Source organism: Canis aureus, chromosome 1 (assembly GCF_053574225.1).
Source record: "Canis aureus isolate CA01 chromosome 1, VMU_Caureus_v.1.0, whole genome shotgun sequence".
Lineage (NCBI taxonomy): Eukaryota > Metazoa > Chordata > Mammalia > Carnivora > Canidae > Canis > Canis aureus.
In genome coordinates this window covers 73524633-73547150 of record NC_135611.1, presented here as the reverse complement: position 1 = coordinate 73547150, position 22518 = coordinate 73524633, and the positions used below count along the sequence as shown (strand labels likewise).

General features: G+C 38.0%; 1 long non-coding RNA gene across 8 annotated transcripts in view; it reads left to right on the top strand.

Annotated features, from left to right (window-relative positions):
• LOC144317789 (uncharacterized) overlaps positions 1 to 13482 on the top strand; it is a 45126-nt gene extending 31644 nt beyond the window's left edge. Inside the window, exons 5-7 of one of the 8 annotated variants that reach the window (XR_013383751.1) lie at positions 2191 to 2339; positions 12445 to 12625; positions 13024 to 13482. This is a non-coding gene — a long non-coding RNA (uncharacterized LOC144317789). Of the gene's footprint in view, positions 1 to 1194; positions 1660 to 2190; positions 2340 to 12444; positions 12626 to 13023 lie in introns of those variants that run through there. The other 7 variants (XR_013383749.1, XR_013383746.1, XR_013383748.1 and 4 more) reach the window with 7 other exon arrangements.
• The last annotated feature ends 9036 nt before the right edge of the window (positions 13483 to 22518 follow it).

The following is a 22518-nucleotide window of genomic DNA, read 5'->3' as shown; positions in this document are numbered from 1 at the left end:
TCGGCTCACAAAAGGGTTAGTGTCCTGAGCGGCTTGACAGGAATGCACCTTTTCCGTCACAGGCTCTGGTCTTCGGCACACAATGTAGTGAATAATCAGCTATAGATGGGCAGGGAGAGGCCCGGCTGGGCTCCTGACACGGCCTCTGTGGGTGTGATGGATGTGGAGAAATCCAACCCTTCCCAGGGGGGTCAGGTGGCACCATCAAGACAAAGAGTGCAAACAATTTGGTTCTGGAAAAGAACTTCCTTTTTTTTTTTTAACTATTTGTGCCAAAACGTTATCCAGCCATTCTCTATTAAATTGGAAATCTATGCAAAGAAGGAAAAATGAAACCAAAGTGAAACCCCAAACAGAAATATTCCCTGGATAAAATATATTTAAATTGTGCAAAATTTTAAAGAGAAAGAAAGAAGAGAGAAAAATGTAAATAGATAGATATTTTAGAAAGGGCATTTTCTTCCAAGGCTGAGTCAAAAACATCTGCTATCTGGATTAGAGAGAGAAACTACCTACATTTCTGGAAAAAAAAAAAAAAAATCCCTCAAATCTCTCCTTTGGAACCTGTAGATAAAAACAAAGGAGGGGAGGATGAGCCTCCCTCTGACCCCAAGGGCTAGGCTGAGCAGACAGAGGCGGGAAGGAAAAAAAAAAAACAAAAAACAAAACACCCAGAGAGCATCAGGCCTGCTGTCCCAACTGGAAACATCTCCCAGAACATTTCTCCAGCCTTTGTCTACTGGCCTTTTCAGAACTCTGAGCAGTGATTCTAATTGGATCTGGGTTTATATGAGCTTTTGATAAAATACACACTACTCCCCTGTCCTCCCCTCTCTCCCAACCTAGGCCCCAAGAAGTTTTGAGAAATATCTATAAATTTTCTTAATTGCCAGACGGTTTTTCCACTTCTAGGCAACTGGCTTTCCTTAGCGGTAATGTCAGAATCTGACCTATGACACTGGGGGCTCGTCTCTGATGACTACCAAATGTTAAAGGGGCCTTCCATTTTCCTTGCTTTTCTGCACCATGAGGCTGGGCATCAGATGCCTGGCCTCGGAGCAGGTTGGCTTTTTACCCCTGGACTAAGGGTGGGGAGGATGTGCCAGTTCAGAAGGGAGCCCAGGGAAGGGACCACAGTGTGCACCTGCTGGGTGCCAGGCGAGGTGCTGAGCTTGCCTCGCTTTGTGCCCACAGATGCTTGAGAAGTCCGTTTTGTCAACCTTGTTTAGACAAATAAGAAACTCAGGGAAATGAACAGCTTGATAATGTTGACCCAGCAAGTGGCAACGCTGGCACCAAGGCTACCTGCCCCTGAACCTTAAGACAGCTACAAAGCCTTGGGACGTGGAAGACTTCCCTTCAGTCTTAACCCCAATAAAACTCTTCCAAAGACACTTTGCCGTGTGTTCTCTTGAACCTCTTATCACTTGCATTATCCCTAGTTTCAGAACATTCCCACTCAGAGAATTGCTATGACAGTGAGAGCTCTGCAGAAATAATGATCAATGTGCCTCAGCTCAAAATTCATCTCCACTTTCTAACCCAGACAACATCTCGGAGGCAGGTTCTCATGCTAGAAGGCAAGGGTTACCATATGATTTAGGTGACTTGGGTCACCCTCCCGGCCCCAGTCCGCCCACAGCCACCAAGTGGTTCACATAGCTGAAAACATGTAGCTCTTTTTAAATAGGTAAAATTTGGATGGTGCTAGGTTAATGGAAAACTATGAGAGTCAGGGTTGTTTCTGGGGCACCAGTTCAGTGGGCATGAGGACAGTCAGTGCAGTCCGAAGACGTGAGACCAAGCAACGAGAGGGAGGAAGGAATTCTCAGGCAACCACCTATTCTTTCCCTGCTTCTCCCAGCAAACTTTTGCCTGATTTCAGACCTTCTAGATCGTACTGTGCATTTTTATTCCAGATATCCTATTTTGTGTGTTTACACAGAAAGACAGGGCACAACCTGGAAAGGTCATGGGCTAAGGGATTAGGAGGCCTGTTTCAAATTACTGTACGACATGGAAGTACTGTGTGACCTTGAGCTAATTACCTAACCTCTCTGAGATCTTCTTTGTAAAACCAGTGGCTCTAAGCCCTTGATGAGACGATGTAAGTGATACGGTGCCTGGTGTATAGCAGGCATCTAAAAAAGTACTTTTCCTCCTCACTCTTCTCCTCCTTTGCTTTCTCAGGAATGCCCTGATCCTAAGGGTTGTCTCTCCTTTTTTGCAAGCTTCAGATATTTGAAGGATTCCTTAATTCTACAGTGGTGTTGAAGACTGAAATCCTGCATGCCACTCATGACTTGTGTAATCCTGAAGATGTTGATTAACTTCTCTGGGTATTCATTCATTCATTCATTCATTCATTCATTCATTCATTCTTACCAGCTACAACTTGTTAGTAATTAACTGAGATGTGGTTGCTTTCTAACCAAATAGCCATTTAGTACTTCCTTCTCTATAAATAGGAGCTACAGTTTGACTTCCGGTAACTAGCAGAGATCTCTCCATCTCAAGGAAGACCCATGTCCAGTGGACATGACTGACTTAAGATGACAGTAAGATCCCGTTCTCATTCACCAGTGAGTGCTCTAGGGTAAGCATAAAAAACACTTCTGGACAAAGAGACAGAAAAGAAGTCTGAGAGCCTCAGGAGGAGAGAGGTGCTTGTCTGTTGCTTCCTACTTGGGCTGCTGGCGGTGGACACGATGTCTGCAGAATTGGCAGCCATCTCAAACCCATGAGGTGACAGTCACAAGTATGAAGCCAGTGTGCCGAAGATGGTGGGAGGGATGGCTCGAAGGAGCTTGAAGGTAGTGTTAGGAACAGTCTGGAATTGCTGAATGAGTGCTTGGTCCTCACCTCTCTATTTTAATACTGAAAAAAGGAGGAAGGAAGAAAGTAGTTAATTCTGCTGGGGGTGCTGGGTAGCAGTGCTGAGTGGGGAGGAAGGAAGGGTATGGAAAGGCTTCAAAGAGGAGGTGGCCCTCCATGGACACTCACCTTAGTGGGAAAGACTTCTTGGAAGAAAGTGTGTGGTGCACAGTTCTTTAGCAAGTTTTCCAAGATGAAAGAAGTAAAAAAAAAAAAAAAAGGATGGTGGTTGGATGGTATCTACATTGGCCCCATGCTGCCCTGGGAAAACTGCAAGGTCCCATGCAATTGGGACTTTAGGGACCTGGGGAAATGATTAGAGTTGTTTGTTCTGCCCAAGTACTTGAAATCTCACGAATAAAAGGTTTTCTATGGGGATCCCTGGGTGGCGCAGAGGTTTGGCGCCTGCATTTGGCCCAGGGCGCGATCCCGGAGACCCGGGATCAAATCCCACATTGGGCTCCCGGTGCATGGAGCCCGCTTCTCCCTCCGCCTGTGTCTCTGCCTCTCTCTCTCTCTCTCTGTGACTATCATAAATAAATAAAAACTTAAAAAAAATATTTAAAAAAAAAAAAGGTTTTCTATGAATACAAAATACGGCAATTGTCTACATTAGACCAGAGGAACATTACATTCAAAGGGAAGGGGAAAAATCTAAACATATTTATTTAGCATACAAAGTGGGTGTTCGTGCCAAAAACAATTCAGTAGGGTAAAAACCTACTTGGGCAGTGTCTGTACTAACAGAGCAGATGTGACACAGAGATTTGGTGGCCATGATTCATGCCAACCACATCAGCCCCCCTGACTTGTTCAATGGCTTGAGGCCCAGTGGTATAGTTTTTAGCATTCCACTTGTTCTATAGGATTTTGCCATATAATTTCAGCAATTTAGTACTTAGACTCGGCTAAATTCTGGCCAACACCATGAAATATTAAGAGGTAAAATAAATAAAGCTTTTGCTGGCTTTTAGATTCAATATAAAATTTTAACATGATCCATTTTTAATTACTTGAAGAATTTAATTACCTAGTGAAGATTCTGTTTCTGGTAGATGAGGACTTGAAGTTAAGACTTTTTCATCCTTCTAAAAAGCATATACAATTTATATGCTTATCTTACTTGAGGCCCTGATAAAATAGACCCCAAATGATTTAGAACTAATTCCTCAGAAAATAATTTAAAGCCATTGACCTCACAGCCACATGTTTTTATGTTATCAAGTAATTTCAGCCAGTTGTAAAACTGATAATATTTCACAACTATTTTTTCATACATGCACCTCAATTAGTTTTTAGGGTTTTAATGATGCCAAATACATTTTTTTTTCTCAGTGGCTATAAAACAAAAACAAAAACACAAACTCTTGACTAGCCATGCTGACCTCCTTTCTGTTCCAGGAATAAGCCAAGTTCTTTTATTCCTGAGGTCTGTGCACGTATTGTTTCTCTCCCTTCCTTCCGTCCTTCAGTTTTTCCTTCCTTTCTTCCCCTCCACCCCGTCCTTCCCTCTCCTGTCCTATCCTTCCCTTCCCTCCCCTCCTCCTTCTTTCCCTTCCTCCTTCTTTCCTTCTTTCCATCTTTCTTCAGATATTCTTCTCATAAATATTTGTTCGGGTGGGTCCTTTTGATCTTCCATATCTCACTCAGGTCAAATGTTAGATGTTTCCATTTCAGCAAATGAGACCACTGCTCCTCCTGTCATGCAGACCCTGAACCCGGGAGGTTCTTGACCTATTTCCCTTGTTCTTCAGTATCCAAGGCATTAGCCTGTCCTACAGGTTCTTCCTCTCAGTTTTACCTGGACCAGGTCATATCATGTCTACTGCAAATTCTGGGGTAGACCACCTTCTTCTTCTAGCTTCTTCCTGTGGCCACCTAGCCTGCTATAACTAATACAGAAACTGTGTGGTGAATGGAAAACAAACTTGAAATAGATGATGTTGACTTGGCCAAAAAATAGTTGGAGGAGAAGTAAATGAAGCAGGCTGGACAGATGGAGGCCCAGCTTAGGCAGTAACAAAACTTTTGGTAAAATTGTTGCTTGTGATAACTTAGAAGGCAGACCACAGCCTTCTGAGCCTATGGAAAACAACATTTTGGAAAGCGTGTTATGGTATGTTACCTCCTGTTACAGTTGCTGTTCACACAAAGATTAGAAAAGAGAGAGGTGAACTGAGGAAAGAATTGGCGGATTTGCAATTAGCAGTTAAAGGTCTTGCAGGCTTAGAGAAACCACTCGCTTTTGGACTCCACAAAGAGCAGGAAATAAGACCAAAAGGCCCTCCTACAACAGAAGCTCAGTGAGGATGAAAGACTTGCAATGAAAATTATGTTAAGGGTGTTACTGTCCATGTAAGCCAAGTCTTTTCAGAAGGCCTTACAGGAGATTGAGAGAGGAGGCTGGCAGATAAAAAGAATCATGTCGAGGAAAGTGTCTATCTGCACGACAGCAGATAACTTGGAAATCATATTGCCGAAAAACTCAGGAGCCCTGGTGAAGCCAAACAGTCTTGGGCCTCTAAACTTGTAGCAGTAGGAAGCTACTGAAAATGTTACCGTTCTCCAGGAGATTAGTCTCTGCTTCCTGCAGTTCAGAAGCAGCCATGGAGGGAGGTTTACAAGGTAGAACTTGGAGTGGAGAGACAAACCGACAAGAGAGCTCCTTCCAAGGGCAGAATCACTGTCAGAACACGGTATCTGCTTTTCTAATGTCCATCCAGCAAGATCCCATCGTTGGTATGGACCAGCATGGCTGTGTGCTTCCGAGGTTTTCCTGTTCTGACTTTGTGTAATGGTTGTCCCGCCTCTGCCCCACCGTTGCATTTTATGACAGTGTGCTGAGTTGGGGGAGCTAATGCTTTGGCATTTAGTTTATAGAATAAGGAACCAAGACTGGATCTGTTGGAGAGAATTACACATCACCCAGAGATCACGGATGTTGAGTTGCATGCAGTGAATGAGTGGGGCATTTGGATATTTCCATTAGAGAAAGGGTAAATTTGTTCTTTGTATGGGAAGAAAGGAGCAGTTGGATTTTTGTTGGTTGGAAAGGCTGAGTGTGGTAGAGAAACGCTAGCTGTTTCCCTACTTCAGCCAGCTCTTTCAGTCTTAGGACCTTTGCACCTGCTGTTCCCCCTGACTTGGATGATTTTTTTCATTTCTCTTAATCTCTCTCTTCCTCTCTCTTTCTTAAAGACTTTATTTCTTTAACAGAGAGAGCAAGAGAGTACAAGCAGGGGGAGCAGCAGAGAGAGAGGGAGAAGCAGGCTCTCTCCTGAGCAGGGAGCCTGATATGGGGCTCCTTCCCAGGATCCTGGAATTATGACCAGAGCTGAAGGCAGATGCTTAACCAGCTGAGCCATTCAGGCATCCCTCCTAATATATCTCTTAATATTGTCGTATTAAGGCTGTCTCTATCTTGTATTCAGACCTCAGCTAAAAAGCTGGCTCTTCCATGACGCTTTTCCTTACCACCAGAGCTAAGTGGCCCCCACCCAGGAACTTTCCGATCCATTATTCTAGTTTATTTTCTTAGTAGCAATTATTATTATCTAAAACTCTTTATTCTCTGCTTTCTTTGTTTATTACATATTTTCTTTAACCAGAAAGCCAGATCTTGTCTGAATTCAATGTCTCTTCACCACTGAATTCCTAGAGTTTAGCACAGTGACCTGCATCAAGAAGGCACTCACTGGCTGAATGAATGGATGAGGCCAAATCGTGTAAGAAACAGATCTTTTCTCGACCACCTGTAAGGCAGTTTTCCCAATCAAATATCCAAGATTATATAATTCTTTTCATTATATCTGATTCTGTGTTATCTGCATAAACCTTGACTTGAGCGATGTTTGCAATATTCCACGGAGTAACTGTCAGAAGTTTTTTAGTTGACCCAGGTTTGGGGACATCTAATAGACATAGCATTGAGAGGCTATTTCTGCTTGTTTTCATTTTAAAGTTCCCCAAATTGCCTATTCAGTAGTTGAGAGTTCAGCAAGTGATCTAGAGTCCATTGGGTAGCTTCAGAAAACAAAAATAAAATATCTTTGTCTAAAAACGTTTTGCCTATCCTTTTATTGTTAATTTATAAATCATTTTGTTTTCAATGCATCTTTTATAAGAAAAAACAAACATACTGTTGAAGTGTGTTGGTTGAGCCACTCTGATATTTTTGTTTATTTATTTTTAATGGGGTATTTAATCTATTTACATTCATTTTTTAAAAGAGATGCCTGTCATGTCACTTCACTCTTATTTCTTTCCCCTGTTTTATGAGCTTTGCTAAATTTCCTTTTCTAAAATTCCATGTGTTTATTCTATTAGTTATTACCTTTTACCAAAAGATATACTATAATATTTTAATGATCAAAATTATAAAGAGCATTTGCTCTTTATTCTTTTGGGTATACACCCAGCAGTGGGATTACTGAAACATATGGCAGTTTTCCACAGTAGTGGAGTCATTTCATATTCCTACCAGAAATGTATAAAGATTATAGTTTCTCCACAACTTGCCAACACTTGTTATTTCCATGTCTTTTTTTTTTTTAATTCTAGCTATCTAGTGGATGTGAAGTAGTACATCATTGTGGTTTTAATTTGCATTTCTTTAATAACTAATGATGTTGAGAATCTTTTCATGTGCTCCTTGGCCTTTTGTATATCTTTTTTTAAAGACACATGTGTTCAAGCTCTTTGCCTGTTTTTAAAATTGGGTTGTGTTTGGTTGTTGAATCATAGTTCTTTATATATTCTAGACACAAGATGCTTGTACCTGGATTTGCAAATATTTTCTCCATTCTGTAAATTCTCTTTTAAATTTTTTGATGCTATCATTTGTAGCACAAATTTTAAAATTTTAATTAAGTTCAGCTTATCCATTTTTTTCTTCTGTTGCTTGTGCTTTTGGTATCACATCTGAGATTCCATTTCTGAATCCAAGATCATGAAGATTTATCCCTATGTATTCTAAGAGTTTGAAAACAGATGCTCAAACAAATCCCATATACACGCATCTTCATAGCAACACTATTCACAATAGCCAAAATATGGAAACAGCCCAAATGTCCAGCAATGCACAAATGGATGAACAAAATGGGGTGTATACATTTGGTGGACTATTAGTCATAGAAAAGAATGATGTTCTGATCCATGTTACAATCTGGATAAAATCATTACGTGCAAGAAGCCAAACCCAAAAGGATGGTATGATTCCACTTAAGTGAAATGCCCAGAATAGGTTAAATCCATTGAAAGAATGCAGGTTGGTGGTTTCCAGGGCCTGAGTATAAAGGGGATGGGGAGCAGCTACTTAATGGTTATGGGGTTTCCTTTTGGGGCATGCAAATGTTTTAGAACTGGGTGGTGAAGATACTAAATGTCACTGTCTTGTTCACCTTAAAATGGTGAATTTTATATTCTGTGGATTTCACCTTAAAAAAATTGTAAAGATCAAAATACTATCTCTTTATTCCCTCTCTGAAAGATAATAAATTTGATATGCTTCCCCCCCGCACCCCGAACTTCCTATTCCTAATTTTTACTGGTTTTATTCAGCATTTTGAATACAGATTATTAATTTTTTAACATTATCTATTCCAAGACTCAGTGTTTATATTTGCATTGTGCTTCATACTACATCAACTATAATTATCTAATTTGTATATTTTTAAGTTTCATTTTTCATTAGTATTTGAAGGAAATACTACTTCTTATTCATACTTGAATATGTTGCAGTATTTCTTTGAGCAATTTTTGAAGTGTATATCTATGAAATTTTTTCTGGGAACTTGCATTCCTGAGGACGACTTTCAGTTGCTCTCACTTATATATGATTGTTTGGTTAGGCACAAAACTAGGACACGCAGGAAAATGGGAGTGGGTATACTTTTCCCTACTACTCTGGCACAAGAGAACAAAACAACTCAGTAAACATAACATATTTTTTATTTTTTGAAAAGACTTTATTTACTTCAGTCAGGGAGAGAATGAGAGTGAGAGAAAGAGAGATAGAGAGAGAGAGAGAATGAGTGATGGGGGAAGGAAGGTCAGAGGGAGAAGTAGACTCCTCACTGAGCCAGGAGCCTGCTGTGGGGCTCCATCCCAGGACCTTGACATTATGACCTGAGCCAAAGGCAGATGCTTCACTGACTGAGCCATCCAGGGGCCCCAACATAATATTTTTTAAAAGATTTTATTTATTTATTTGAGAGAGAGATAGCTGGAGGGAGAGAGAGAGAGAAAATCTGAAGCAGACTATGCACAGCATGGAGCCCGACACATGGCTCCGTCTCACAACCACAAGATCATGACTGAGCCGAAACCAAGAGTCAGCCATACAAATGACTGAACCATCCAGGTGCCCCAAGGACATAATATTTTAATGCACTATTTAAAAAACTCAACATGAATGCAAAAATCTATGCTGTACAAAATATCAAAATTTTAAATAGACAAGATCTATGGTGGCCAAGATTAGGGTGAGGTGAGTCACACAAGTGGAATATTGGACCCCTCCATTGTCCTGCATCACTTTTGTGACATTTGTGAATGTAGATGAGCATTTATTGTATTATTATATATTATATTATTATATATCATATCATTATAAGATATAATATATAATTATTATTATTATTATTTTACACTAAAAATGTTTCTCTTGATTACTAAGTTTTCTGGCTTTCCTTTAAATTTTGCCTGTAAGAGTCTTAATCACCTCACCTATTCCTGCATTTGCTTAGAATATAATTTTTTATCTTCAAAACTCCCCAAATTTTGCTCTGGAAGAACAGTTCTAAAATCTGGCTTCACATTAGAGTCTAATATTATTGGATAAAATCTAATAGCCAGGCCCTTAAATTTCTATTCTCTGAGACATTCTTCAGCTGTTTCTTGCACACATGTTTTTCTCTATTTTTGCATTCCTCTGGCAGTGCTAAGGGTAGTTGAAGAGAGGGATAGGTAAGTGTATACATTCCACACATTTCACTTAGATCCCAAAATTATTTTCTTACATTTCCTCCACCTAGATATGGATTATTTAGTTATAATATGCAAGGTAAAAATGTAATATTCTATAGTGACACTCTGGAGGCACCTGTGACCTCTCACATAAAGTCCCCTGACAGCCACGGTGTGGGCAGAGGATGGGGCTCTACTTAGTTATATTATGTATAATTAATTACTTATTCCATTTGGCAGATCCCTAGGATTTCTTGGTGGAGGAAAAGTAAGAAAACGAAGGAGATCAGGCATGGGGATGTTATGTAACTTATTCAAAGTGACACAGCCAAGTCTGCTGGGGCTTGGGGTTCAGACAGTGCTACCTCATTCTAGAACCCACGCGTCTAACGACTTGACTCCAGACTTAGGGAGCAAGTAATAAGCTCTTTTTTGAAAGTGTGGAAATTGAGGCCCAGAAACAATAAGATAATAATAAGCTCTTTTTTGAAAGTGTGGAAATTGAGGCCCAGAAACAATAAGATAAGTTGTGAAATGGGTACTTGAACTTTTGTCTGACTTCAGCAATGCTACATGAAGCAAATTCTAGCTGCCCAAAATTAACTAGACATAGCTTCAGAGATTATATTATTTCAAAGCATAGTCTGTCATTTTACAGATAATCTGCAATCACTAAAATCACTTACCTGAACCAATCAGGAGCTGGTTCTGTGCAGCAAGCCAACTTTACATATCAAAGGGAAGCTATTGTTTGAAACACCATTTCTATTAAAAACAAAACAAAACAAAACAAAAAAACAAACCTAAACCACCATGAGATCTAATCCTTGATGGCAGCACAGCTCTTCATAGTAAATTCAAGAGTCTCATTGTTTCTCTTCAACAAGAAGACAACTCAGGAAAGGATTCTCCAGACACTGAGACCATTGTAGGGGGCTATGGGATCCAGAGGTTTTCATGAGAGTGAAAATGCCCTTTAAGATCAAAGCAAATTGTCTTCCGAGCGGCGTCCAGTGGGCCATCCTCTGAAAAGTGACCCACTGTTCAGCACAGCTCTTTCCAAGACACTGAATTGGAGCCAGCTGGTGCCTGAACATACCTTGTATGTCACCTTCTGATCTCTGTTTGAAGGCCAACTGTATGTGATTAAGGGTAAGAGACACAGAGCTTGTGTTAAGCTCAGGATGTAACTTGTTGAATGAATAGCAATTGACTTGAAAATTGAACGAATGGATTGAGTTTCTTCTCTCTCTTTCCCTCCTCTCTCTCTCTCTCTTTTTTTAATAGAGAAAGATTAAATCCCTTGGACCCAGTCAGATCAGTGCTTGCTGTTTTTGAGAAAGAGATTTTTGAGAGAGGGCTGTGAATTGCAATTTGAGTAGGAAGAAATTTTTATCTAAACATGTGCATCATCTAATGGCAGAAATGGCTCCAAGTGAAGGTATGTTTTGGCCTTTTAGCATTTCCCTTATGGTGGCCAAATTAGTCCCCACCCTGCCCATTCCAAGCTCTTGCTGGTTCTTAAAACCTATCCACACATTTGAATCGCCTTGAAAATTGAAAGAAAGAAAAGCAAGCAAGAAGAAGGAAGGAAGGAAGGAAGGAAGGAAGGAAGGAAGGAAGGAAGGAAGAAAGAAAGAAAGAAAGAAAGAAAGAAAGAAAGAAAGAAAGAAAAAGAAGAAGAAAAAGAAAGAAAGAAGAAAGAAAGAAAGAAAGAAAGAAAGAAAGAAAGAAAGAAAGAAAGAAAAAGAAAGAAAGAAAAAACTAATGCCATTGGTTCTGCCCAACACATTCTAATTTAATTGGTATGGGGTGTGGTGTGAGAATAGGGATTTTTAAAGGTCCTCAAAGCAATTCTAACACACAGCAAAGTTTGAGAACCACTGGGAACTACTTTAAGCTCCTTCCCTCTAAAGAGGCACCAGCTGGAGGCATGCTTTACACCAATATGTTTGCTGAATATAAACATTGCAGTGCAAACTCTTGCACCAAAGAATCCTGAGCTGCTTGTGGACAATCTTCGGAAAAGTTAGAATTTGTAAACTGATAATACATATAATTCCACAGGTCCATATGGTTCCTGTTATCTTGAGGGAACTATACACATTTGCCTTGCCCCTGGATGAAAAGATAAATAACAGATGTGGGTAATTTTTATCATACTTGTACTGAAAAATAATAGAAAAATAAGAAAGGAAGGGGGCAGAGAGAGAAGAAAAACACATGAAAATAAACTTCAACTTAATCATTCTAGGCTATATTGTATTTTTAAGGTCCATTTATAAAATAGACTAGAAGGAACTGTGTCACATAACTGTCCATTTCTAAGAGAGGCAATCTCTACAGCGACAAGAATGAATATTAAAAATTTGGGTGTTAATAGAATACACTTAATCAAGTTTTTTTTAAATCAAGTTTTATATATAAAATTTATATATAGCTTATTGTGTGCCAAGCACCATTCTAAGCATTTTACATTTTATATTTACATTTACATTAAGCATTACATTGTCCAAGTATTTTATGTAAAAGCAAATATGTATTAATTTATTTAATTCCCATTACAACCCTGAGATAAATACTATTTTCATTCCTATTTTATAGATGAAGAAACTAAGACCCAGAGAATTTAAATAATTTCTCCAAGGGGCTGTGGTTATTATGTGGTGGAGCCATGAAGTGAACCCAAATAGTCCAGCTTTAGATATCATTCAAAGGTGTCCTAAGGTGCTGGTGATGACCTGGTCTTCATAGAGGGAAGATCCTTCCCATCTACAGAGGTGAAGTGAGTGTGAAGCTGAATGAATGAATTCCATGGGAGAATGGCACCAAGGTTTAGAATGGCTGGGAAATAATATGTAATAATAATACCAAGCATTGGGATCCCTGGGTGGCGTAGCGGTTTGGCACCTGCCTTTGGCCCAGGGCGCGATCCTGGAGACCTGGGATCGAATCCCATGTCGGGCTCCCGGTGCATGGAGCCTGCTTCTCCCTCTGCCTGTGTCTCTGCCCCCGCCCCTGTGTGTGTGACTATCATAAATAAATAAAAAATTTTAAAAATATATTAAAAAAATAATACCAAGCATTGAAGTGTCCTATGTGCCTAACACTGGGTGAAGTTTGGGTTTGATTCTCATCTTCTGTACCTTTTTTTTTTTTTTAAGACTTATTTATTTATTTTAGCAGGGGGCAGAAAAAGGCAGAGAAGCAGATTCTCCTCTAAGTGCAGAGCCTGATGCAGAGCTGGATCCAGGACCCAGAGATCATGACCTGAGCTGAAACCAAGATTTGGACACTCAACCGACCGAGCTACACAAGCACCTCTGATTCCCATCTTATGTAGTTCTTAGCAGTGGTGTCTTTCACCCCTGAAGGTCTGCCTAAGAAACCAACATGGTGGACTTTGGCTATTGTCTCTTAGAAAAGCTTTTACAAAAAACATACATCTAGCTTATTTTTAAAAGAATTTTTACTATGTAATATGGCATGTAGAGTGAACATATAAAAATGTATTATGTATATATGTTTATTTTTAAATAATATTTATTGAACACCCATAAATTCATTGCTAATACTTGGATCGGGACTAGAGGTCAAGTAAGCCTACCGCATGCTTCTGTAAATAAAGTTTTATTGGAACACAGCCAGAGCCATTTGTTTACATATTGTCTATGCTGTCTTCTTGCTACAACAGTAGATTTGAGTAATTGCAACAGAGAGCAAGCATATGGCTCATAATGCCAAAAATTTTTACTCTCTGGCCCTTTATAGGTAATGTTTACCAATTCCTGAGTAGGATATCTCTTCCTGATTATACTTCCTTTTCCACCTTCAAGAGGCAACCACTCCCAAATTCTGTCTTTATAATAAGAAAACTGTTTAGTTTTGTCTTTTTTGGATACAATATAAATAAAACCATGGGGATGAATTATTTAGCAATGTATTCCCTTCTCTTAATCTTGTGTTTGTCAGATTCATCCATATTGATGTGCGTGGCTGAAGTTCATTAACTTTTATTGTTGTATGATTGTCTATTTATTGTATGAATATATCTCAATTTATCCAATCTGTTGTTGATGGGCATTTGTGTTGTTCTAGTTTTGCTATTTTGAGTAAAGCTATTGTGAACCTTCTTGGTATGACTCTGGGTACACACACACAAGAAATTCTCTGGTGTAGATACTTACTGGAATGGCGAGTCATAGGTGTGTGTATATTCCTTCTATGTGTGTGTATTTATGACCATGGGCCATGTGAATATCCATATGCACGCACCCTATATGAAAATTCTGTTTAAACTATTTTCAGAGTGGTTAACGCAAATTATACTCTCACCTGCACTATACTAGAGTTCTGGTTGTTTCATGTATTCAACACCTAGCATTGTCTGACTTTTTAAATTTTTGCCAGTATGGGATGTGAGAAATGATATTTCATTAGACTTTAATGTTTATTTCCCTTGGTAATGAGATAAGACACTTCCTATTTATTTATGGGCTATTCATATTTCCTCTTCTATGAAAGATATGTTTATGTCTTTTCCCATTTTTCTAATTTTGCCTGTTATTGATTCATGTATATTTATTTAAGTTATATATTCCGGATATTACATCTATGTCAGCAGATTGTGAAAAGTATGTCTTCTCTCAGTTCCTGACTTCTTTTTACCATTTTGTTATGGTTACTGTTTGATTGACAGACATTTAAAAATATAATCTATTTAATAATCTATCAATTTTTCTGGATGGCTTGTGAAACTTGCATTTTGTTAGAGAAATAATTTGTTTTCCTTATCATCTTCTAAAGTTACCAGGGTTTTGCCTTTCAAAACTGGCTTTAACCACTCAGGAAAACTGTGTGGAGGTTCCTCAAACAGCTAAAATTAGATCTGCCCTATGACCCAACAATTGCATTGCTGGGGATTTACCCCCAAAGATACAGATGCAGTGAAACGCCAGGACACCTGCACCCCGATGTTTCTAGCAGCAATGTCCACAATAGCCAAACTGTGGAAGGAGCGTCGGTGTCCACCGAAAGATGAATGGATCAAGAAGATGTGGTTTATGTATACAATGGAATATTAGCCACTAGAAATGACAAATACCCACCATTTGCTTCAACGTGGATAGAACTGAGGGTATTATGCAGAGTGAAGTAAGTCAATTGGAGAAGGACAAACATTATATGGTTTCACTATATGGGGGATATAAAAAATAGTGAAAGGGAATAAAGGGGAAAGGAGAGAAAATGAGTGAGAAATATCAGAGAGAGAGACAAAACATGAGAGACTCCTAACTCTGGGAAATGAACAAGGGGTAGTGGAAGGGGAGGTGGGTGGAGTGTTGGGGTGACTGAGTGACGGGCACTGAGGAGGGCACTTGGTGGGATGAACACTGGGTGCTCTGCTGTATGTTGGCAAATCAAACTCCAATAAAAAATATACAAAAAAAAAACTGGCTTTAAAATACCTGGCACTGAGTTTTGTGTATGTTTTGAGGAAGAGTCCAATTTAATTTTTTCTATGTTAACTGAATGAATTGTATAACATTATTTATTGAAAAGTCCATTTTTTCTCTCACTGAACTGTAATGCTGACTCCATCATACATCAAGTTTTTATACATTCATTTTTTTTTCTCTGTCATACCCCACAGTCTAAATTCTATAATTTCTGGTTAGGCAAATATTCACCTCCCTCTTAGTTTTCATTATTTTTTATATTTGGTTTATTCAGGAGTGTTTTGGATATTTTTGTTCACTTGTGCTTTGATGTGTATTTTGCAATTAATTTGTCATGTACCAAGAAAAAAAAAAAGAAAGACTAAAATTTTGTTAAGCTATAAATCAGTTTGGGTGATTTGCCGTCTTTTCTTGTATTAGATCTTCCAATCTGTGAACATAATATATTTTTTGCATTATTTTCATTCATTTTGCCTACTTTCAAAAAAGTTTCATCATTGTCTTCATAGAGATCTTACTATTTCTATTTGTAGATTCTTTTTTTTAATTTTTTATTTTATTTTATTTATTTATGATAGCCACACAGTGAGAGAGAGAGAGAGGCAGAGACACAGGCAGAGGGAGAAGCAGGCTCCATGCACCGGGAGCCCGACGTGGGATTCGATCCCGGGTCTCCAGGATCGCGCCCTGGGCCAAAGGCAGGCACTAAACCGCTGCGCCACCCAGGGATCCCTATTTGTAGATTCTATTGGATTTTTTATGCCATTATATTACATATAAATAATGAAAGTTTTATTTCTTCCTTCACAATTTTTAAAGATTTTTACTTCTTTTTCCTGCCTTGCTTTATTTACTCTTTAAGATTCCAATATTTGCAGTAATCTGGTCTTTGATTTTTTTTTTTATCTTGCTTCAATATTTCATAATTGGATATATTTGTTCAAATTGTCTTGAAAGTATCTTTTAGGAGCTTAAGACATCTGCTATTACTTGCAGTTTGAGATATTCTTATAAAAGGATGCTAACCATTATCAATTTGATTTTATCACAGCTCTATCAAGATGATTGCGTGATTTATTTTCTTTTAATTACTTAAAAGGATTTATCCTTTAGTTGATATTTTCAAATACGTTTTATGGAGGCATGATTTAACAATAGAGCTTACCACTTTAAAGGATACAGTACAGGAGCACCTGGGTTGCTTAGTCGGTAGTGTCCAGCTCTTGATTTCTGCTCTGGTCATGATCTCAGGCTTGTAGATGGAGGCCTGAGTCGGGTTCTGCACTGGGTGTGGAAACTGCCTAGGATTCTCCTATCTCTCTCCCTCTCCTTCTGTCCCTCCCCATCTTCCCTTCCCTCTCTAAAAAAAAGAATAAATAAAAAGAAAATATACAGTTCAGTAAGTTTTGGTAAATGTGTGCAAACAACATGACAAATAAGCTTTATAATTTTTCCAATACCCCAAACTTCCTTTGCAGTCAGTACCCACCCTTATTAAGTTCCAGTAGAACTACTGACCTGCTTTGTTACTATAGTTTTCTCTTTACTTTGATTAGTGTTTGAGTGTTAAGCCAACCTTGCATTTCTAGGTTAACTTTGTCATGATATCTTTTAAAAATAGATTTATTATAAATGGCTTGTACTAGGCTTGCTTGTGCTGTCCTTGCCTGGTCAGTGTTATGATTATATAGCACCCATAAAGTGAATTGGGAACAGTTTCTTCTTTCTATGGGGATAATTTATATATTATCATAATTATTTGTTCCTTAAAGACTTTGCTAATTTTACTATAAAACTATTTAATCCCAGAGATTTTTTGAAGGAAGATTTTAAAAATACTGATTTGTGGGGCACCTGGGTGGCTTAGTCGGTTACGTGTCTGCCTTTGGCCCAGCTCAGGTCAGGATCTCAGCATCCTAGGATCCGGCCCCGAGTGGGGGTCCCTGCTCAGCGGTGAGTCTGCATCTCCCTCTCCCTCTGGTTCTCTGCCCCCTCTCCCCACTTGTGCTCTCTCTTTATCAAATAATTAAATCTTTAAAAAATTTTTGATTCAGTTCTTTAAATAGTTTAGTTTATTTTTCCAGAAATTTTTTCCTTTCATTTAAAATTTCAATTTTGCTAGGTTAAAATTGATTCTGATAACTCATTACTTTTTTAAGACTTATTTTTTCTTTTAGAGCAGTTCACAGCAAAAGGGAGAAGAGGGTACATAAATTTTCCATTTATCTCCTGCTCCAGCACATGCATAGGCTCCCACATTCTCGACATCCTGATCGAGAGTGGTACATTGATGAACCTATATTGACACATCAGTATCACCCCAAGTCCATGGTTTACATTAGGATTCATTCTTGGTGTTGTACATTCTGTGGATTGGATAAATGCATGATGACATGAATCAACCATTAAAGTATCATACAGAATAATTTTACTGCCCTAAAAATCTTCTTTGCTGTGCCTGTTCCTCTCTTCCTCACCTTTGTCCCTGGTAACCACTGACCTTTTTACTGTCTTCATAGTTTTACCTTTTTCCAGAATGCCATATAGTTGGAATTATAAAGTATGTAGCCTTTTCATATTGGCTTCTTTCATTTAGTAATAATTTGCCTATAAGATTCTTCTATGTTTTTTCATGACTTGATTGCATATATCTTTTTAGCAATCAATAATACTCCATTGTCTAGATGTATCACAGTTTATTTTTCCATTCACTTACAACATCTTAGTTCCTTCAAAGTTTTGGAAATCACAAATAAAACCTACTATAAATATCCATGTGTAGACTTTATGTGTGGATATGAATTTTTGACTCCTTTGAATGAATACCAAAGAGCATGACTGCTGGATCAGATGATAAAAGCATGTTTAGTTTTCTAAGTAACTATCTTCCAAAATGGTTGTAGCATTTTTGCAACCTAGCAGCAATGGATGTGAGTTTGTTTTGCTTGACATGTTCACCAGCATTTGGTGGTGTCAGTGTTCTAGGTTTTGGCTATCCTACTAGGTGATATAGTGCTATCTCATGGTTAATTTGCATTTCTCTGATAACAAATGATGTAGAACGTGTTTTCATATACTTCCTTGCCATATAGTATCTTCTTTGGTGAGATGTCCCTTAGTATCTTTGGTTCATTTTTAAATTGGGTTCTTTATTTACTTATTGTTGGGTTTTAAGAGTTCTTTGTGTATTGAATAGTAGTTCTTTATAGGATATATCTTTTGCAAATGCTTTTTTTTCTAATTTGTAGATTTTTTAAATTCTCTTGACAGTGTTTTTTGCAGAGAACTTTTTAATTTTAATAAATTTTAGCTTATCAATTATTTCTTTCATAGACCATGACTTATTACCTTTTAAATTTCAATAGAATGTGAAGTTATGTTTCTCTTTCTATCTTCCCTTCTCTCAGATATCTTTTTATTTATCTTTAATTTAATTAATTTGTGAACGAAGACAGTATTTTGTATGACTTGTGCCCTTTTATCTATATTGAGACTTTGTTTACAGCTTGTGATACTGTCTCTCTTGGTTATTGTTCCCTGAACATTTAAGAGAATGTATTTTTTACTATTGTTGAGTTGAATGTTCTATAAATGTCAAGTAAGGTAAGTTAGTTGAGAGTGTTGCTCAAGTCTTTCATATTATCATGGATTTTCTATCTACTCACTCTATCAATTAGTGAAAAAGAGATATTGACATCTCCAATTGTAATTGTGGATTTATCTATTTCTACTTGCAGTTTTGACCAGTGTTTGCATGATGTATCTTTTTCTATCCATTTCCTTTAACCAACTGATCTTTGAATTCACATCAGTAAGATACATGAATGCAACATGTATCTTGAGTCTTGCCTTTTTATTCAATCTGACAGTCTTTGTTTTTTAAATTAGAGTATTTAGGCCATTTACATTCCATGTGGTTATTACTGTGGGTTAAGTTTATTTTATTTTTTTTAATTTTTTTAAAATTTTTATTTATTTATGATAGTCACAGAGAGAGAGAGAGAGAGAGAGAGGCGCAGAGACACAGGCAGAGGGAGAAGCAGGCTCCATGCACCGGGAGCCCAACGTGGGATTCGATCCCGGGTCTCCAGGATCACGCTCTGGGCCAAAGGCAGGCACCAAACCGCTGCGCCACCCAGGGATCCCGTGGGTTAAGTTTAAATCTACCATTTTGCAATTCAATTTCTAATTTTCCTATTCTTTATTCCCCCTTTCTTCATTTTGCCTTCTTTTTGTACTGAGTATTTTTAAAATCCATTTCACTTTTTTTGCTGGCTTATTAGTTATTGTTTTGCTATTTTAATAGTTGCTTTCAGATTTATAATATGCATCTCTAAATCATCACGGTCTACCTTGTAGTGATGTTATATCACATGGTGTACATATAAGAACTCTACCATAGTAGACTTTAACTTCTCCCCTCCCAGTAATTGTGTTGTGGTTGTCATATATTTTACTTTTACATATGTTATAAACTTCACATGACTTTGCAATTGTTTTTATTTAAACAATCAATGATATTTTAATGATATTTGAACAGTAAGAAAAACTCTTATATACTTACCACATAGTTATAATTTCTGGTGTTTTTTATTTCTTTATATAAATCTATATTTCCATCTGGCATCATTTTCCTTCTGTCTGAAAGTGCTGCTGATGAATTATTTGTATATTTGAAAAAGTCTGTATTTTCTTTATTTTTAAACATATTTTTGTTAGGTATAGAATTCTATCTTGACAAGTTTGTATTTCATTACTTAAAAGATGTTGTTCCACTGTCTTCTTGGATACATTATTTACAATGAAAATCTTTTATGAATTGTTCTTCTCACTGATTTATGAGTGATTTTATTATGACATACCCTGGTGTGGTTTTCTTTATGTGTCTTTTGCTTGAGGTTCAATGAGATTCTTTGACTGTGGGTTTATAGTCTTTTTACTTATTTGGAGAAATTTTATTTCTTCAAAAATCCTCTCTATCCCTTCTCCTTTGGATACTTTAATTATGTGCATCTCACACGCTACTAATCCTTTGTTTATTGTTTTGTTTCTTTATTTTGTTTTTCTTTAAGGCATTTTTTTACTTTATGTTTTACTTTATATACTATCTCTTGCTTATGTTTTCAAGTTTACCAATGTTTTCTTTGACAATGTATATAGTCTTTTGATTGATTTTTCTCCTCATTATGATTCACATTTTTCTTGCCTCTTTGAATGCCTGGTAATTTTTGATTGGATGCCAGAAAATAAATGTAACCTTCTTGGATGCTGGATATTTTGCTTTCCTTTAAATATTCTTGATATTTTTTTCTAGGATGTTGAGATATTTGGAAGCACTTTATTTTTTTAGGTCTTGAGTTTAAGGTTTGTTAGGAGGGACAAGAGCAGTGTATAGTCTAGTGCTGACCACCCCCCCACCCCTGAACATTCTACCAAATACTAAATGAATTATGATGTTTCCTGCTGGGAGTGGCAGCAAGCACCACTGCCAGCTGTGGATGGATCCAAGGCACTGTCCCCTCTGAGTCTTTTGGGAGGGTCCTTCCTCACCTGTAAGTAGTTCTCTCACTTACATTCACTGCTCACTAGTCTGTTGAATACATGAAGGGAAACCTCTACCAATCTCTGGAGTTCTCTCTCTGTGCAGCTGCCCTCTCTGGTGTGCTGTCCAATAAACTCCAGCCACCTTGATCTTTCCAGATTTTTAGCTTTGGTTCCCCAGCTTGCAGGGCTCTCCTGAGTTCTCCATCCCCATGCTACAAACTGAAATCTCTTGCAAGGCACAAATCCTAGACCTTATCTGACACACCACCACCACCCCCCACCCCCCACCATGGTCTCTGTCTTTTGTTGCTCAAATTCAACGTGTTGAAAACCATTGTTTTGTATATTTTTTCTGTTGTATTTATTTATGGTTTCAGGTGGTTGTGTAGATCCTTCTCTGCAACTCCATTTTAGTTGAGAGTGGAAGTCAATCCTCTGTTCTTTTTTTATTTTTTATTTTTTTAAAGATTTTATTTATTTATTCATGAGACACACACACACACACACACACACACACACACAGGCACAGACACAGGCAGAGGGAGAAGCAGGCTCCATGCAGGGAACCTGACGTAGGACTCGATCCCGGGTCTCCAAGATCACACCCTGGACCGAAGGCAGCGCTAAACCGCTGAGCCACCTGGGCTGCCCTGTTCTTTTTTTTTTTTTTTTCTTTTAAATAAACTTTTTGTTCAATCTCACCAGAGATTTGTCAATTTTATTAGTGTTTTTAAAGAACCCCCATTTGTCTTTTTCACGTTTCCTTGTGGCATAGTTATTTCCTCACACATTTGTTATTTGTATGTTGGTTTTCCATGTTATCAATTTCTATTCATCAAAAGCATATACTGGAGAGACTCCCATCCTTATTAGCCTTTGGGCAGAATGTTCACACAACAGACAGTGGTATCCCATCTTGAGTAACTTGGGTGGCTTTTGTCTGGCATTCAGCATAAGAAGGCTCTTCTATAAGCCTGGAGAAATTTCTTGTAGAGCAATAAAATGCAGTATCATAATGCTAATCAAGTATTACCACCCCTGCAGAAGTCAAGAAACATGAAAACTCCACATGTTAACTTTTCTAATCTTCAAAGGGCCTACTCACTTGGCAAAGAATGGTGGGGTAGCAAGATGTGTATGGCAATCCATCAGTCACATGGAAATGGAGTCCAGAGCTGGGCTCAGCTTAGATTCAAGATTGGGAGCTGGTGCATTTACATGAAAAACATATGAACCCTACACTCTACTGTGTCCTGTATCAGGGAAGGCACACAGACTATCTTTGCTTCAGGAATTTGGAAGATTGAGAATTGGTGATCAAGAAAGTCAACAGTGATCAAGAAAGTCTTCATCATGTGAGTAGCAATATCTTTCAAACCATAGAATTGACTGAAATGTTTGTTAACTGAATATTTGAATTTCTTTAGGAATACTTCTTAAGAAAATAGTTCCTGTTCTCACTGATATGAGCATCTTTACTTGTTTTTCTCAGAAAGTCTGGATTCTTTCTCACAGAGCTCTATAGGAGCTCCCATGGCATTCCTAACACTATTGTCTAACACAAAAATTGTGCTGTTATTATTTGTATTCTCAGAATCTAACCCATTCTAACCTTGCAGAAACCCTGCAAATATCATCCCTTTCCTATCCAGATTAAAGAGTTTAGGACTGATTC